Source organism: Metopolophium dirhodum, chromosome 6, assembly GCF_019925205.1.
Source record: "Metopolophium dirhodum isolate CAU chromosome 6, ASM1992520v1, whole genome shotgun sequence".
Taxonomy (NCBI): domain Eukaryota; kingdom Metazoa; phylum Arthropoda; class Insecta; order Hemiptera; family Aphididae; genus Metopolophium; species Metopolophium dirhodum.
In genome coordinates this window covers 11,069,186-11,088,629 of record NC_083565.1, presented here as the reverse complement: position 1 = coordinate 11,088,629, position 19,444 = coordinate 11,069,186, and the positions used below count along the sequence as shown (strand labels likewise).

At 36.3% G+C, this 19,444-nt stretch overlaps 1 pseudogene; it reads left to right on the top strand.

Moving 5' to 3' along the window:
• Window positions 1-1,289: 1,289 nt before the first annotated feature.
• On the top strand, window positions 1,290-1,678 carry LOC132946237 (uncharacterized; annotated as a pseudogene).
• Window positions 1,679-19,444: the final 17,766 nt, after the last annotated feature.

The window sequence follows — 19,444 nt, the reverse complement described above, 5'->3', positions numbered from 1 at the left end:
ATATTTCAACAATAATTGATAATAATAACAGCCGTATGAAAATAGAAATACGACAAAAACTAATTTTTACACTTAGACACGGTCCAATACTGCGGGATGAGAGGATGACTCTACTGTAACATATATATCTATATACATGAACAAAATAAAAGTAGCCGTTCGTTAGTCTGCAGGCTATAACTAAAAAAACGGCTTGACCGAGTTGGCTGATTTTTTTTCTGTTGTGTCCGTAATTTTTAGGATAAGGTTTATATGAAATACAATTTTAGGAAAATTCACCAGAAATTAAAAAATTTGGATGGCAAAAATACAACAAAGATTAGGTTAGGTTAGGTTAGTCTGTCCAGCAAAAAAATAAACTAAATAGTATATTTTTGTTTATTGTAAGGCGACTATTGGTTATGATTGAATATGATTTTAGACCTGTATATTATATTTGGTCAAAAACGATATAACTTAGTAAAAAAAATATTCCTAAATTAAATAACTTTTTGACCGTTGTCCCGAGTAGGTTGCATGCTCATCATAAACCACGTGTTAATAAAACATTCGTAATTACGTACGCACCTCGCGGGGTCTGCAATCCACTTGAAAAAATACTGCTCACATAATCACAAAGCTATAATAAAATAAAATCGGACGTGTCCTGACCGACTAACCGACTGATCGACGTAGAACCCAAATAATGATAACTTGAGATTTGAAATTTTCACGGTACCTTTGCACAACCATGTAAGTGTCCACAAAGAAAGCATCTTCCGAAATTCGCATTTTAAAGTGGTCTTTGGACCAATTATTTTGAGATTCAAAATGGTCGATGAAAATGTTCAACTTTTGAACACCATACACCTAATATTAAAAAAGTATTTTCGCACCCAACCTATTACCAATGATTGAGACATATTTAATTCGTTTCAATACAAGGACTTATATGACCGGTTGAATAAATGTTTTATAACTCACACTAGGTCAACGTTTTCGGAAAAAATCAAAACAAATAGGTTTTTGAAAACAACCATCAATTTATTGAAAATACTTAAACAATTTACAATTTATTTTTATTTGATTAGGTGTGTAGATTTTTTTCAAGTGTATCTATACATAGTATTCTGTATTTGACAGTAATAATTACTCATTAAAATCAAATGTATTTTGTATTTTAAGACAATTTTTGAAAGTATTTCGCCAATTCCTGATTTACACTCTATAGTGTTATTGTTTTTGTTGTACAATGCATGGGCGACTCGGGCAAACTATCGAGTAGAAACGCTGGTTTTGGATATCAGGGAATGTCCGGCTCATGGACATACCGCACAAGGACGACGAGAGGACATTTTTCGGTGGGCTGTCGGACCAGGACGCCGGGCGACTACCGAGCCACCCCCGCAGGGGTTCTCATCGGGCCGCGACGGCGGCACGAGGTGCACTACAACAAGCGGCCGATCCAGGCCGACAGTTCTCTGGACGGAGCGAGAGGAGGATGCTCTGGTGCTCGACGGCGATTAATATTGGCGCACAGCGACGGCAGCAGCAGCCTGCACGGGATCAGGATCCGTCAAGCAGAGGACGAGTCTGGAAATCAGCCTTTGCCGGAGGACCACCGCCACGGAAATGCCGCCCGCCTCTGCGAAACCGGCCTGAGTGTTCGTTCTGGGGTCCGGCAGGCGGTTCAGACTAGAAAGCCAGATCGAGGTGCGGCCCGTGCGTGCCGGGTCCGGTGATGGTGACATGAGGAGGAGGAGGAACTTTTTGACGTGACGATGAAACTGAATGGAGGTAAGAAGTTGACGAAGATGGCAGTTCCAAGAAGCGCGAAATGGCTTATTCCAGAATTCCTGCGAGCATATTATTTGGAAGCTCGCCGGTCAATCGTTAGTAGGTATGCTGAAATTTTAATTTTACAAAAATTATTAACAATTTTGACGATTTCTCGACATATTGTTATATAATATGGTATAAGTCGTAACACTCTTAGTTTATAAATATGCTTAAAACTTACGTTATAATATATTATGTCGTCTGTTTGGTAATATTGGTAGTATAGGTAATATTTGATTCGGAGTTTGGACATGGGTTAGGCTGATCTATAAATGCTTTTGTCGGATTTTGATGTAATGTATACATTTTATGTGTTGTTTATTTTCGCACTTCGTTTGGAACTGCCACGTCTTTTCTTACCCCGTTCAGTTTCACCATCACTCCGTTTGTTCCTCCTCAACTTCGACTCTGTTGTCACCATCTCCCGGCCCCGGCACCTGCAACTCTGGCACGCGCACCTCGACATCTGCAGCAGGCTTTCTAGTCCCCCGTTCGCCCGGCCGCTTGTCCACCCCGACCATAGGAGAACGAACACCGTCCTCGCTCATGGGTTTCCCGGACTTGGGCAGCATTTCCATGACATTATGCCTTCGGCGGTCCTCCGGCGGCGGCTGATCTCCAAACTCGTCCTCGCTGATCCCGATCCTCTTCTGCGGCTGCTGCAAGTGCCACCGCTGCACGCCATATTTTTTTTTATCCATCTCCGCCGTCGAGCTCGCCTCCTCCTCCTCCTCCGTCGCCGGCCGTTCGGCCGCATATTACGTTGTAGTACATCAACCCTAAGCCATCGCCGTGGCCCAACGAGAACGTGGCCCGGTCACCGTAGAGGAGGCCGACCGCGTTCCCTCGGGATCGGCCCCGTGGCGTCCAGGTCCGACAGCCCGCCGCTAGTCCTCTCTTTGTCCTCGGTGCAGTATGTCTTGTTATTGTATATGGGCGCCACTCCAGTTCCTGGACATTCCCCGATGATTCTATCTAACTCGACCAGCGTTTCTCTCTAAGTTCTTCTGGTGTTGCTTTGTGAATAATTAATTTTAAAAACTTAAATATAAATAAACAAATCTTGTTACTATGGTCAAAGATATTATTATTATTTATAACATTATGGCATTATTTAATATTATATTATTTCGTTTTTAGCATTTAAAACGGAAAAGTTGTTTATTCAATTATAGCCAGATGACTATATAATATATTTGTGTTTGTATACGATATTAATGTTACACTTGCCTAATAAGTTATAAGTTTTAACTAATATCTGCATATATGTTTATGTTTTGTAAGGACCATGGTATAGATTTCAGTGTCTGGTTCTGCGTGGAATACGCGTGATATACGCGCCCAGCGCTTTTGAGGATTTCCACTTACCTTTAGCTGGACGGTAAAAGGTCGCTTTCCAACGCTTCAACCGCGGTCGAAAACCTTATATAAACCTTATATGAAGATGAAAAATCTGAAGAAATTTATTAAAATGTATTAAATTATTAATAAATAAACTAATCAATAAAATATATTAGTTTTTATCTTTAAATATAAACACAAAGTTCTTCGTAAATAAACCTTTTTTTCTGATATATAATATTACAAAGCAGAGACCTGGGAGACCGCCCATCGAATTTTTTCATTGACCGTCTCTTACGCTAGTACAAAAAAACACCAAAGGAGCGCCACACGGGTCTCTGCTTTATAGTTAGAGATAGAGATAGAGAAGAGAAGAGATAGTATCCTTGCACAATCAGTTACGTCCGATATAAATCCATCTGAGGTAGTTATATTTGATGATGGATTATAATAATAATTTATAATACATAGCCTTTATGTTATTAAATAATTTAGAGTTAGCTGACTGTACATCTGTTCAGAGTCTCTACTTTACAATATACAATACTATTCATTACTTCAATTGCTGTTATTTTGTTTTCGCCAAATATATGGTAATGTTAATGAATTATATTTTAAAAAATAAAAGGCAAATATTAGAAATCATACAGTTCCAATAATACAAGTAGCTGTCTTTTTTTTTATATGATTAATTTATGAGAGCACGGCGTTGGGGTTAGGCTATTTAGGTACATACATGCTGTGGGTCCTCTTTTTTTGGTATCTTCTATAATATTTCTGATATTATTATGAAAATCAGATAAAGAAAAACCTAATTTTTGAGTGTTTCAAAGTTTGATTTAAAAACACATTATCTTGAATCGTATTGTTATAACTTATAACATTTAACTCAACAACAATGTTGTATACTTTTTCAATTTGAACTAATCATGATTTATTTCCAGAGGGACATTATTATTTTTGAAGTAAATAAGTACCTATAGATAATATAATAGAGTGTGGGTGTGATCGTTTTGACATTTAATGTTTTCAATACCAATTTAAATCAGTCGTGTGGAATAATTTAACTGATGAAAAATGATACTCAAGCATTGTCCTTCTGTAAATTGTATACACTATTTGTCACATATCATGTAATACTATACGTCACTGTCATATCTAAATGCACACAAAATATGTGTCTGGAAGTTGATGATCTTCTAAAACTTGATCTCTGAAAATTACATTTTACAAATGTTAATGGTGTGTTTGATATCACAACAGTACGATCACCGACATATATGTATTTGTTTGACATTCATAAATCATTATTGTTGTGTTTATTTTTCATAAATCATATTTTAAATAAATAGGTTAGGACCAGTGGACCAGTTCTTGGGGATAATTTTGGATGGAGGGGGGGGGAGTAAATTTTTTTTACTAACAAAATATTTGTTAAATCTAGCAATATAAATATAGTGTAAGACCCACTCAAATTTTTCAATTTTTTTTTCGGAAACTTATGTATTACAACCAGGTAAGAACGATATGGTGCAAAAATGAATTGCCGAAAATCATAAGTATTAATGGTATAGCCTTAAGAAATTCACGATTTTCGGTTTTTTACGCAGACGCACAACGCTTATAGTTTTGTACGTTTATAACAGTTGTTCACATATTTTTGTAAATCAACGTTTCAAAAATGATAGTGCTAACATAATTTAGAGACCCACCCATGGTGGTTTTTCATAACGAGTCGAGGGATGGAGTGACCACACCGGGTGTATATGAAAATACCAAACATTTAAATTAGCTACAACTTTAAAATAAGTTTGACCACCAATTTCAGACTTTTTCATAGTTTTCAGCAAGGTTTAATACATAAGTACGTTAAAAAAAAAACAAAAAAAGGGTTTTTAGTAAAACAGTGTGGTAAAATATTGCGTTGTACGAATGCGTAAAAAACCGAAAATCGTGAACATCGTAACGCTATAACTTAAAAACTAATAGCCCCCGATAATTGATTTTTGCAAACATCGTTTTTAATTTGTTGTAGTTCATACGTTTCTTAAAAAAAAATTGAAAAATAAGAGAAAATAAACTAGATTTATTCCCAATAAATTATTATAATTATAAGTAAGTACATGTATATTATATTTGTAATAATTTATTGGGAATAAATCAGGTTTAGTTTATCTAATTTTTCAATTTTTCTTCAGTATTTGAAATACAGGAAAATACATCTTTTTCTTTTAAAAACTTATATTGTATGTTTGCATAACATTATATTCATACATTTTAAGACGTTTTTTTTATTTAGATATCCAATAAATTATGAATATTTATACCATACTCTATACTGATTACTTATGTATAATACAATTGAACATTTGATTTAATCTTTCTTAATAATATCATAAGAGAATGCATATAAAAAAAATTTTGGTTTTAACTGCAGATATTATATTCGCAAATAATTTAATATCTAAAAAAATGTACAGATGATCTTGCAGAAAAATGTTAAAATTTAAAACAACTGTAACATAAGAAAAAAAAGGTATTTCCAAGTTTTATTATTGATAAAAAATAAGTAACTAATATGCTATAAATATGCCAAAGTTAAAAGTCTTATATATTTGAATTAATTACCGTAAGATAGTGTCCGCTCAATACATATGCATTCATGAAATCGTACGGTTACATTGTACATATTATACCTTGTAAGTTGTAACATCTCTCAGCGACAACTCCTTCACGGTAAATTCACGTTGTCAACCAATATTGGTCCATGAATATTAAATGGCAGTTAGTTGTACTTAAAATAATTCCATTCACCGCTGTTTGATCAGTTCTACAGTGCTACCAAAACTGTTTTCAAAATTCTCGTTCCCCCGAATGACGTTACGCGTATTTATTTATTGGTGAAAATTAATAAAACTGTAATTATTTAAGTGTTAAATTTCGATTGGAATAACAAGACTACCTATTGTAACTATAATTATGTTGAGTATAAAATATCGTTGATATACCTAAGTACAAATAGTAAAATGTAATGGGTAATACCTAACTAGTACTTTATCCAATATTTGTTTGAAGAAAAACACAATCCACACATGTTCTAGACTCTATAGTTATGCTAAGTTGACACTCCACACATGTTTTAGCTGAAAAGTGTACACGGATGTGTTGTCTACCATGTAGGTCTCGGGAATGAATAATATTTCGATTAATTAGATAAAATATAATAATTTTGGATTATTGTCATATTGTTACAACATAAATCCATTATCAGCTAATGTGTTTTTTCCTCTAACCCAATTTATTGTTCGGTACAATTATTTGGCTTACTCTTACGCGTATGTACATGACGTGATATTGTATTTCAACATAAATAATTTCACCTGTATAAGTCTTAAGTGAGTCTTAGGTGAGTTTCACTGAACATAATATGAAGGTACGGTAAAAATGTACTTTGTTACTCGATAAATAATAATAATTCCCAGAAAGATAAATTAGCTTCTCTGTATGTAGGCCTTGAAAATATCTTAATACTCGATGCGATTATATACCGGAGTAGGGTCCTATAATTGTATAACTAATGAAATTATAATATTATCAATAAACCATTAATTATTATCAATTGAGCTGCATAATATAGTGTAACTTTTTTCATCAATAATTAGACCTCGAACCGTCAAACTAGTTAATGACGGCTAGATCAACTAGTAGTCGCGTGTCTTTTGTGGAAAGTCGTTGTTGATTATATTTTATTAAGCCCGAGTTGTACGCAAACGTTTTTTTTTTTTATACATATTATATTAAATTTTTTGCTTGGGACAATTGGGAGTGAATGTGTAATGTAACCGCGACGCGTTATATAAACATTATCGAGACAAGAACCCACTGGAAATTAAACTACCTATATAAGGTCCATTCTCGCTGGGTCATAGGTCGGTTTCCTTACATGATATTCTTAAGCACACAAGCAGACGTCACGTCGTATTATAATGGTTACGACTGCAGAATTTGTTCGTATACCATACCTAGATGCAAAATGTTTGGTTTAATCTCATAAACACTGATCCGCATTAATATATAAAATATTTTGATTGACTTGCGGCTGAGCCGCCCAACCATATCTATTTCCGATCCAAACCGTACCGTGCGATTCAACAAACTTTATCAACGACACAACTTTTACCTCCACAGTATATAATCATACTGAAACACCACTTATTTATCCGTGGTTATAACTTGCTTGTGATATGCTTAAAAGCCGCAGCCGTCTATATCACACTAGAATAATTATGTTTCTATCTGCTGCCTAATTTTATCGCATATCAATATTTATAATCAATACTCATGAACAAAATTCGTTCTTATTCTAATATATATTTTGGCGTATAATACGAAATAACTGACGACCGTATTACGTATTATATAGGTTTAGGTGTAATATAGAAGTGTTGCTCGCCAAATGGAACGGCTGTTACGAATATTATTATCCGTCGACGAGAACTCTTACCAACAGTTGTTGTAGAGATATTATGTGCGTCGAGGTGTTCACCACGACAGATGAAGATCTATGCTGTTCAATGCGAACCACTGCGGCGGTGAGTGATTAGAAGTATTAATTGTTAGTTGGCACTTTGAACATTCTTACAACAATTAAACAACGAAGCGAGTACCAATCAGTGTCAATCAACGCGTCTGTTTTTTTTTTCCATTCGTTTCATTGTACCTATATACTAGTTCAATCGTCATTCGCAGATAATAAAACTATACATTATATCCATTGTGTTTACTTTGATATACGACGCAGGCCGGTTAGATATTATGATGTCATATGATATTTAAATGTATGCATGTGTTTAGGATATTTTATTTGCAAATTATTATTTTTTTTGTAAGTCACCGCGAAATCAATGTTTCCGGACAATAGCGCACCGCGGAGTCTGGTCACGGGAAAATCTAGACGGTATATTATAAATATTTATACAATAATAGAAGTGTATATTGAATATTACGAAATTATCACGACGGACACGTAAACGACACGCAATCGGACAAAATATCGAGTCCATAAATCTTGACGACTACGCGTGTACGTCATTGCCGTCGGTTTACCGGCGTGGGCGTTGCAGGACGAAACATATTTATATTATATAAGCTCCTTAGGTAGGAACATAAAGATCTAGTGTGATTGTACACCAAGGGATTTGTGAGGTTTTGCGTGCAGTTTAGCTTGGCTCGACCACGGTTAAATGATTTATAACAGTGTCCGTTACTGCAGCGTTATAACCTACCTACCTAATATAATAATATATAGGTAGTATTCTGTACACTTTTTTTTAACGATTCATATTAGCATAAGAAATTGTATCATTGTTGTTCTACGTCGAATGGTTATTTTTTTTTTCAAAATTTATAAGTCGTTTGACCCAGCAATAGCTATTATTGGAAATAATAATGAATTTTAGATAAATTACAATAATTAGTTATGATCGTAACGAGTACTACCAATTTCTAATAATTATAATTATATATAACCAGCATAGGATTAATGTTTTTTTTTTTTAATGAGATTATTATTGTTTGTTATTAATGGAATTTATACCACCGCAATAATTAATTTAATTACTGCATTTTTGTTTAAGGCATACTGCAAGTATAGTCATTGTAAACATAATAACATATTATCTGTAAATTACTTTCTCTTTCGTTGTCATAGGAAATCTGTACGTGTAAGACGGATGACGACAATAATATGATGTCTATATAAGTACATTAAGGTTTTGGTGGTCCAATTATTCAAAGAATACGTTTTGGACAACACGACTTACATAACTACACAACTGTTATTAATTGTTATAATTTATCATATACCTAGTCATTACACTACACAATGCATTCAACTGTAATGGAAACAATGATTATGAAACGAAAGACGTTTTAATTTTGGTCGAACGATAATATTTGTGCAATACAAAGTTGTGCTCGAAACATTGGTCATGATTACAGAAGTAAATAATAGATACCTATGTAATATTGTGCTTTTCGAAAATACATATTGCAATTTTTTTTTTGAAATAAACTTCTAAAAACAAGACTATTCACTATTAAATCAGGTTAAATTTAAATGTTTTATGATTATAGATTATTCTGTTCAGTACGTTGATCGTTGTAAGGGGTGTGGTGCAAGTAGAAAACAGTGGGCCATATCAATGCACTTGCAGTATATTATAATAATATAGGTAGGTAGTATTCTCGTGAAAGGTTCAAAATGCTATGCAGAATATCACATTATAATAATATTAGATACGGATATAAAATTAATATAAAAAGGTGGACAATAAAGTAACCGCTCTGCTGTAATGGATGTGTTTAATTTTGAATTCGTTGATGAGTCATGGCATACGAAAAATTATTCTCAAAGTAGACGGCCAGCCAATTATCGTATAAATATATTGCTATTGATTTTTATGGTAATTTAATTTACTTTTATTGTAATGCGGTACAAATTATGAATAGGTATAATAGCGTACAATCTCAATATAAATGTTTTGAAAAATTAACTGTGTAGGTATATAAAATATCTATAGTTAACGTAAAAGCTTCGAATCCCTCCCGCAAGGGAAAACGCACACATCGTTATAAAATCATTATACGATGTACACAAACATATCGGTTCGCCCAGAACCTAAAATATGCCACAGGTAGAAGTCAAAGCGTATACCCGCGCAGTGATCATATATGATAATATATTAAACTCTATACTGGGACGCACAAGCGAGTGTATAACGATGTTGAAAACCAATACGAACTCGTTACTATTTCGGTGTTATTTTTTTTATAAATTTCGCGAGTGAACGCGGTGGCGTGGTGCCGAGGATCCTATAACATCGAGGCGCTCGCACAGGAAAATCGTTGTTATGTGTTTTTGATGTTTCGCATAATAATATTATACTCGTACGACAAGACAATAAACTTCACACCGTAATAAATTACTCGGTGTTGGTTTATTGTTTTTTTTTTATTTTTTTTTTTATTTTTGCAGTGTTTGAAAATAAGAACACGTTCCCGTTTTACGATCTCGTGCAAAACAGACTCGGGATTATTCTAATGCATATTTGCATAAGAAAAAAAAACACACGGAGATAACGATCGATGTAGGTATTAGGTACAATAACAGTCGAACGACGACTTGAACTTCGAATTGAAGAACTAGTCGCTGTATGATGGTTTGTTTGGGCGTAAGGGGTTCGTGCAAGTAGCCGAAGGATGGGCTGGCGAGCATAATATTATGTATAGCATAATAATATATAATATAGTGTTTATGAAAAGCAGCGATTCAAATCCCCCACCCGTGCCACGTGTAGCCCGCAGAAAGTGTGTATATCAAGACAGCTGCAGCTTTACCCATATTATGAAACTCCGCTGCAATACAACATTTAATACTGGCAATTTTCACCGCGGATGACTGGGGAAAATAAACGTAATGCTCGGCCTGTTTGTGGAACAGTTGTGTACCCGGCGTTGTGATAAATACTCTTGTGGCTGTGCACTGTTACGAATTCGTTTTATTGGAAGTACCATAAGGCTCGGCCCGCCCAGTGTTGTAGCATAAAATATAATCGTATGATAATTTTCTTAAATCTGCTGGTAAAAAAAAAAAAAAAAAAAAAACCGAACACATACAATATACATAATAGCCATTTGATAATAATCACGTCTCAATAATACACGACGCTCAAGTAAAATTACCATAAAATATAAATCGTAATATTACCAATACATACGGGCTTATAACAGTCGATCCCACTATAGCTATAAACTTATATATTTGTACAAAAACACAATTTTTTTTACAGTTTACTTATTCGGCTATTTGTGTAAGTACCTATGCACCGTTATCGCAGTACGCCATTACAACTATCGTATATTATCTATATTATAGTCCGTATCGATGTGTTCTCATTTCACTTGGATTGCGATTTTTTTTTCGTGATAATATACTCCGATTGGTGTGGCTCAAAATTGAAAAAAAGGCAGACAAACAAAAATAAAAAGGTGGGTAAGTGGATGTCACTCTGCTGTACAGTAGGTTACAAGAGGGTCACTGCAATGGATGGTGTTAAATTTGAATTCAATGATATAATATCATTGTATAAGAAAAACGATTCTGAGCGAAATCGGTCAGTCAGCCTATGATATTGATGATATTATTGTGAATAAAGTAATTTATATATAACCTATTAACGCGGAGCCTTGTTTTCAATTTTCAATCCTTAGCTATAAAAGTTGAACATTTTATAAATTTGATAAATTTTGTCAAAATTTGAACTTTAAATACTTATAAAAAATACTACCAAAAAAAAAATAAAAAAAAAAACACACATCATTATAAAATCAATACATTCATCGCTTCGCTCAGAATCTAAAATTATTGTATTAAAATGTTGACTAATATGTTTTTTATTTTTTTTTTATTGATTATTTTAATAAGTACTGAGAATTTCCACTTTTGATTACTCAGCAAACTAGATCCAATTTTCTACCAGAAACCTCCTTCAAAATTGATGATTCGATCATCTTTTCTAATAGAAACCTATACCTAGTTCAGCTATAGCTATAGTTAACACGGACAACTTAATATTTTTAAAACCATATTTAAAATTCACAAAAGTGATATTATTGGGTAGTCTTTTTTTATTTTGTACCACCGTGGGCCGATCTGGTTGGGATTTCACGTCGCGTTTACAACGATCGTGATCGTACATATAGACGTTCGGTGGCGATAGCGTGGTGGTAGGTATATGGCGGGCGAATAGAAGACGATTTGTCTCCGGGATCGCGTGACTACAAGAAAAACTAGAGGGAAAAATGTAAGATATAATTTATATTCTCACGAATCTGGACGATCGAAGACGCCAGCCGAGACGGAGGAGGATTATTGCATCAGGGCCACGGTGTGCGTCCATTTGGACTAGATCCAAATAATAATAATAATAATAATAGTTACAACAAATACGGTGGTATTAACGACCGCAGTCGTATTATTCCGACGCCCGCAACGTCCATCGACCATAATAGGTTATGTAAATGTGGCCGCGCTCTTCCTCCTATAATGCTCTCTCTCCGGGCCGCGCGCGCAAATAATATAATAATAATAATAATATATAATAAAGGTAAGTGCACGCGTATAGTCGCGTATATATATAATACGTACCTATGTATACAAGTACGTCGTACGTATATGTTTCTCTCGCAAGGTATTAATATATATAATATATATATAGAGCTGTTATTATTTTTCTTTCTCGCTCACTCGCACCAAGTCCAGCCGAGTCCGTCGGTCGCAACGGCGGCGGCGGCGGCAACAGCAGCTTGTGCATTTATTGACCGCACGTTTCTGCAATTAAATTTATCGGTCCGGTTATTCTGGATCGATCAAATAGCGTCGGCTGAAAAAAAAATGTACACACACGCGCCCGCTCTATATATATATAACCTACAGTGTATATACATACGCGTGTGTGCGTTCCAGGCTTCGTATAAAATTATAACCGTTACGGAAAAGAGTATAATACGATTGGCCGCCCCGGATTCATATAATCGCGCGCTCGTTCGTTATGTATTATTATCATCCAGTTTTCACATTCGTGGAGGAGACGGAGAGACAGACAGCGAGCTCTTGGACTATAATCGAAAAATAACGAAAAAAAAATCGTATACTATTTACGTTCATATTATATCATCGTAATATCAGCATCGGACTGAAATAAAGGCATTGTGGGGGGGGGGGGGAGGGGGAGGTGGATATCTAGTCATCCTAAGAAAAATGTCCCGCAAAAATTTAGAAAATAAATAAATAAAATATGGTACTTTTTTAAAATGGCCGGTACATCATGATGTGGTTCGTCCGAAAGACGACCCGTATCGTGAATAAATAATAAGACAACTGTTTTTTGGTTATCACGTATCTCTATTTCTATGGTATAATTATATATATATATATATATATTTACACTATTAGGGGTTGAGTAAAGCGTCGATTTGTGTCGACCGGACTTATATAAGTGAGTCGACACAATCGGAGGCGCTTGGGGTTAGTCGGGCAATCACCGGACTCTATTTATACAGTTGTGTGATAGTCCAGTTTATATGGTACAAATAATGGGGAGGGGGAGCCGGCCGTCGTCGGTACAAACTTAGTAAAGCGGTATCCCGACGGTGAACCTGGCTCGGTAAGGACAACTTAGTTAAGTGCCTTGTCAGGTGAGGTGGTGGCCCTGAAAAGGCCCGTTTTCTTGATGTGATGTCGGAGACCGTTGATTCTTCGTCACTGCGTCGATACCAGTCGTTAGACGGTGGTCGATGAACGGACGATGTTCGTTGCCGTGGAGCGGCACTATCGTCGTCGTGCTGTAGGTCGACACGAGTATTGTTACTGTCAAACGGTAGCCTCGTGGACAGTAGGTCGGCGGACGGCGGTTGTAGCCGTGGAACGGTGTTATCGTCGCCGGGCTGTGGATGGTCGGCGGGCGGCTGATGTTGTTAGCCGGGAAGCGGCGTTGTCGTCGTCGGACTGCAGGTCTGTTGAGTGGTCCGGGTCCTTCTTCTGTCTGGAACTTTTGTTGAAGTTGTTGGCTGTTGACAGTTTGAAGGCTTGAGATGGACTGACTAGATTTTTTTTGCTTTTGCTTAGTGGGCGACCAAGGGTCTTCTCTGTACCAGGCTTTGTACCTTTACTAGTAGTGGAGGTTTAGGTAAGGTTTTGTGTTTAAAGTGATTAAGAGGGTGGGTTTTCTGAAACCCAATTTATGGGACGTGATTTTGGATTTTTGAAGGTTCGAGAGGGTGTGGGCTGTTCTTCACGCCCAAGCTGTCGTATATGCCTAAATCTTGAAAGAGAATTTTTGTGAAAGAATGAGGTGGCTTGGGAGTGGATTTGTGACTTGATTTGTTTTAGATTGGCGGTGGAGAGAGTGACTCTATTTGTTACGTAGTTTGGAGTGCCCAGTATCGTTCTCAAGCCAATTGTCTGTACGGCTTCGATCTTCTTCCATTGTGACTTGGTGATGAATGGAGCCCAGGCAGCGCCTGCGTACGTAAGTATTGGATTTATGTATATTTTGAGTATGTTTATCCGATTTCTCGTTGGGATAGGGCTTCGTTTGTTTAAGATCGGGAATAGCATGCCGGGAGTTTTTGTTGCCTTTTGGGTTATATTTTGAATGTGCTGGGAAAAGTTTAAAGTGCGGCCAATAGGGTATAGGAGTGTTGTTGATAGATAGATGAGGTAGGTGTTTGGTTTGTTTACAGCTGAACAGGATGGCGATGGTTTTGGTAGCGTTTATTCGAAGGCGCCATTTTTCAAACCAATCGGATGCCGCGCGTAGTTGTCCCTCTAGTGGTATACGAACAATGTTTGGGCTGTGATTGGAGGTGTAGAACAGCTGTCGTCAGCAAAATGGGCGACGGAAGCCCTCGCGACGACAGGTATGTCATTTGTGTAAATGAGGTACAGTTTTGGTGCTAGGCAGGATCCTTGGGGAACACCTGCGAAGACAGCTCGGGGCGAGGAGAGTCGGTCTTCAATGCGGACACAGAAAGAGCGGTTTGATAGGAATGATGAAATTGACTAGATTATCGAGAGTGTCTATATTTTCTATTCTTCAGTTACCTACGCTACCAACGTGGTCGGCAATCCACCACAGGTGGATTGCATACCTGGTGATATACGCTTCGCGTATTGTCCGCCTACCTATGTGATTTTATGACTGATACCTAGACAATCAAATGAACCTACTCTACACTTTTTAACAATTTTAACAACCAAAAGCGGCGGACAAACGGGAGGTGATCCTGGAGATCGTATCCAGCCTATTCATTTACAACGTTCGTGACGCTCAAACTCATAAACATTCCCGCCAAAGCGGCAAATCTCTAATCCATATCATTAATCCTTATCACAAATCCTAAACTTTCATCTTACAACCTTTGCGACTTTTATAATTCTAACTACATTTTCTCCAAATTTGGTACCCATTCTCAGCGAGCCCAACGGGCCCCGAGTTTCACTTTGAGCTACTAGGCTTATAAAATATAATATTTTAATATAAAGAATAAATATCTCATGGAATTATTGAACTATTCCAAGTTCTAACTGCAGATAATAGATAAACGATGACAGGTAGGTAAAAATAAATTTCAATATAGATCTCTCAATGGGCTCCGACTAAATACAATTTCGTATCAGAAATCACCCTTGTCCCTTAGAATTGAAGATTGAATCATTTTTTTACTATAAAACTTGTAAGCATACACAAAAAAACACACACACACCATTGTAAAATCAATACATCCATTGTTTCACTCGGAATCTAAAATACATAACACAAAAGTATAAAATAAGCACTACAGTTCTGCAGTGTATAATACGAATCGAAACACAAATCCTTGTTCAAATATTATAGTTTAATATATTATAACTACGCGTATATATCATTAATAATGTTTTAGGAAAAATAAAAGGGCCCGAAATCCTAACGATTGTTGATTAAAACAAACGACTTCGCAACGACCATACTCGCGTCGCTGTGTACTCGTTGTCTGGGAAATGCTTGAATTTTTCGAGTAAACTGATTTTGTATCGAACTTCGAGTTCACTTTCAATTTAACGTCTGACCTGAGTATACCAAAAATCAAAATGGCCATCACTAGCAACCTCGTGGAAGAGATTTTAATGATTCATGTCGTAGAACGCGTCGAAACATGGGTCATGGAAATGGAGGACGAAGGATTCACACCGGAAATAAAATATTTAGAGCGAACACTCGAGGACGGAGAGCAAGAAATTCTACAGGATATTAAATGGTTGTTTGGTGAAAATGATGGTGTCGCCGAATGCATTGCGATGGAGGAAGGCAGCGGTGACGCTGCAGCCGCAGTACCGGATCTGCGGCAGGCCGGCGATTGCATGCAAGTTGGCCATCAAAAGGCAGACACAATTCCGTCTGTGGAAGAAGAGGACGCGACTAAACTGAAATGGGGGATAGAACCGGGGACAACCACTGCAGCAGTTCAGATCAAGACACGTGGTAGGACGAGGCGGTTTATCGCCGCCACGTGGAAGAGCGCAAAGCGCCTGCTGCTGTGTGGTTGTTGCCGGAAAGTTTGAAGCCGGCAGTGTAGTCGTCCCCTCCCCCCAGACGAAGACACCAAGACAAGACGGCGGCGACGGGGGAGTGGTACGTGACAGAGCACTTTATGGTGTCCGGCGGTAAGTCACCCTATACGTTTTCCGGCCACCCGCAGAAAGACGAGATCGCAGTTGCCAGCGTCGCGCGCTCGCGGTTGCCGACACGCGAGACCATCAAAACGACTCGGCGCGGACTCGGCTGCTTCGGTCACACCAGGAGCGGTGGACGACGACGACTCGCAAAGGCGGCGGCGGCGGAGATTGCGAAACACAACGGGTGAGCGATACAGCTGAGCTAGGAACAAGGACGTCAGCATCGCCGGACTCGAGGAAACGGATAACGTTTCAGGGTACGGCGATGCGCGACTCCAGGACGGCCACCGGTTGGTGACTCGTCGAGTCAGGGCAAAAATCACGTGGAGAGGATCAGGACCTTTGCAGCGCGGTCCGACGATCCTCTCCCATTTTTGCCCAGTGGCAATCGGTCGAGTCACGTCTCCGGTCGCCGACGGTTCCGTAGCACCAACAGCTGCCTTTGCTCGCTCAGTGTTTTAGGTCACCGTCGCCGTCGTCACGCATCAGTCGTCTTCAGCACCTGCACATCGTCGATGCGCACAACATCGCGCACTAGCCGCTCGCCGTCAAATCGTCTCATTGCTCCCGTGGCCGTTGCGGTCGGGTCCTCGCCCGCCGTCATGATGGTCGTCACCCGCGAGCAAACGCGCTGGCCATTGCACTCGTCCGCCTGCGGGATGTGCCGCGAGAACGTATAGAGGTGACCAGTAGCCTTATTATTGCTTTAAGCACCTCACCATCACGTACCACTCCCCCTGCTTATTGTGTCTTGTCTGGTGTCCCCCCCCCCCCCATTAGGCCACTTTGTGCCATTTATTTATTATGTTACAAAAATTATGAAAAATTATAAAAAAAAATGATAAAAATGTAAAAAGAAAAAAAAAGGCCACTTTAAGCCATTTGTATATTGTTAAAATTTGTATATTCTATAGTTAAAATTTTTCAAAATTAGGCCATTTTGAGCCGTCAATTTATTTTTTTTTTCAATACATTTGTTTGTTAATAACTAAATACACAATAAAATTGTCTATTCTAAAACAAAATATTGTTTCTTTTTTACGTATTAGAGTGTATTTGTATATTTATTTATTTCAACAGAACATGCCCCTGTGAGGACCAATGCAAAGTATTAACTACTATAGCAATGTTTTTGTCACGCATCAAATATATCAATAAAAAAAATATAATAACGATAGGTATTTTGGTCAGATGAACGTATAATAATTAAAAGATAACCATAGATAACTTGGGACTTTTACGTGTATAATAAATTTTACTGTACGCAATGGTATTTTAAAAAATAGTAATACTTTATAGTTTAATTATACTTTTGACCCCACAAAGTAACAACTGTTCCTACCAAGTAGGTATCAGAAAAGATGCTGATGTAAAATATCAAAGCATTTTCACTACCCCAAAAGGTGATGACAGACACAAATAATAAAAAAGCAGGTAAGTGGATGTCACTCTGCTGTACAGTTGGTTACAAGTGGCCTAAATGGGTCAATGTAATGGATGGTGTTAAAATTGAATTCAATGATATCAATCGTTGTATACGAAAAACGATTCTGAGTGAAGACAGCCTGTTAGCCTATAATATTACTAAGTAGGTTATGGTATTATTGTGATTAAAGTAATTCATTTTCGTATTAGGCTTTAGTAAATATCTACTAAAGTGGGTTAAATTAATTTTTGTCAAAAAAATTACATTTGAAAATGTCATTGTGTGTACACTTATAAAATATATTAATATATTCTAAATTACAAAAATGTTTACAAATTTTAGTCAGTGCTTTGCTTCTCCTACAAACAAATTAGTGTTAAAGTGGTTCTGAACTCGCCAATCACATCATTCACAAAGCACAAAGCGAGATTGTTCTCTTTTGATACAGAGTATAGATGGTATTATAATAATGGTACAAAATTAATGAACATTAAACAGCCAATGGCCCTCGACCCCTCGCATATGAAGCATATTATTCCTAATGAATAAAATGTATACAACAGAAAAGTCATTTTCTATTTTACAATAACTATTTTCTTTTTATTATACATAATTAGTTATATTTGTTATTTTCAACAGGTATTCCTGTATGTATTCGTATTCCATGCATTGACTTAATTTCATCTTTTAAAACCTGAAACAGATAATATAAAAATTACTTTTTTTAATTAACACCTATTGTAAATTGTTGCATTAAATGTATAAAGTTCAAAATATATAAGAATTAAATGTATAAGTATATTGATGTGACACAATATTGAATATATTAAATACTATAATATTACAAACTTTTCAATTGGTTAATAATTTTCTTTTGGTATAGAAAACAAGAGTTTTTAGTAAAAAAAATGGAGGTTCCTATACCAAAAAAAAATAAATATATTTTAAATGTCATCTAAGGAGGTTATCAATAACCAAAAAATTGTTACTATAATTAATTTAAATATTTGGAAAAGTATAGGTTTCTATATGATTATAAATTATAATTATTAACAGGCCCATAAACAGAATAGATAAAGAAGGGTTCAATCCTTTGAAATATTTCAAAAACATTTTTTTTTTTTTTTTTTCTTAACAAGGCTATTTATGGTTAATTTGAAATTTAATTTAGTTATAAACACACGCCTCCCTCTTAGAATTATTTTCCGTTTACATGCTTGGTTTATAATTTATATCAATAATAGTTAGGTATATACTTCGGTAATAAGTTGGTGCTGTTTTACATTCCCTTGAATTCTGTCGTGGAAATAAATACTTCAAAAATTGCACCACAACCACCTAAAAATATTTTAAATAAGCTTGTATATAACTTAAATTTTAAATGTAAAATATTACTATAAAATAAATTGATTTCTTATAGGTAATTACGTAATTATTGAGGGACAGATATTCAATAGTAAAATAGGCATTGCTTGGATTTAAAAAAAATACAAATGATTGAAACTGATAATACATCCTTCTTTAAATCTCACGTATCAGTAATCATATTAATACATACTAATACCTATAATTATTCTAATATC